This window comes from Macaca mulatta, chromosome 2, assembly GCF_049350105.2.
Source record: "Macaca mulatta isolate MMU2019108-1 chromosome 2, T2T-MMU8v2.0, whole genome shotgun sequence".
In the NCBI taxonomy this organism is placed as follows: domain Eukaryota; kingdom Metazoa; phylum Chordata; class Mammalia; order Primates; family Cercopithecidae; genus Macaca; species Macaca mulatta.
Window position 1 is genome coordinate 85,125,817 of NC_133407.1, and position 1,087 is coordinate 85,126,903.

General features: G+C 35.4%; 1 non-coding gene across 1 annotated transcript; it reads right to left on the reverse strand.

Moving 5' to 3' along the window:
• Nucleotides 1-533: 533 nt before the first annotated feature.
• MIR7182 (microRNA mir-7182) lies at nucleotides 534-595 on the reverse strand. The gene has a single exon (NR_128363.1). It is a non-coding gene; the product is annotated as a microRNA mir-7182 (primary transcript).
• Between the last annotated feature and the right edge of the window lie 492 nt (nucleotides 596-1,087).

The following is a 1,087-nucleotide window of genomic DNA, read 5'->3' on the forward strand; positions in this document are numbered from 1 at the left end:
TACCTTTTATTCTCTCACAGCGAAGAGAGAGGAAGCAAGCACTTTACAGTCTCTTTCTTTAAGGGCACTAATCTTATCATCAAGTCTCTGTCATCATGACCTAATTGCCTCCCAAAGACTCTACCTCCTAATAACATCATATGGGAAGGTGGAGGCACAAACATGCAGTCTAAACAGCCTTTCTGCCATTTCTGTAGTGACTGATGTTCCCCTTCCCAAAGCTGGCACAATGATGGATGGATGCATTCTCAGGTTTCTCACCATATTCTCAGTCTTTCTTAGGAATGCCCAGGAATAGTCTGATGAAAAGCTTGCAGTAGGCACAAATGTCTTTGGTGTATGTGGCTCCCAGTGGTGATAAGCTCTTAAACTAGCCCAAACTTAGATTTGGGCCATTTATTTAAAATTTTAGCTGAATGTCTTCTCCCTGATTTATATAGAATCTGATACCTATCCCAGGTAAGCAGGTACTTGTATTCTTTCTTTTCTCTTTCATTGAGGTGACACATTTTGAACGTCATAGAATCAGTTGGGCATCCCAGTTTTAAAATCCATGCTTTTTATATTCCAAAGGCATGGATTCTAAAACTGCGATGCCCAACTGAATCTCTTATTCCTCATGCAACTGAATCAAGGTTCTGTATTATCAAAATCAGCCACAAATTCAGCGACAACTCACAGCATTGGCTTCCTGAACCTTCTTTGCTTTTAGCCACTGGAGATTTCCTATTTTTTTTTTTCTTCAGCTGAAACAATTATTTAAAGAACATTCACTTTGTTGAACCCAAGACTTTTAGATATTTTATGTTAAACATCATTTATTTTGTTAATTCATTCATTCATTTATCTTTAATCTTCTATATTGCTCAAATGTCAGAGGCTTCAAGTATTGCCCATGGTGCCATTTGCAGTTCTCCTGAGATAAAACCTTATTTTCATTTTAACATTTATTTATTCTTAAATTTTAGACTTGCCTCCATAAATACTATTTATACTTATACTAGCCATATGTGTGTGATATTTGTATGAAACATATAAATCTAATGTATATATAAACAATCAAATGTAATCTATTTTAAAAGATGAA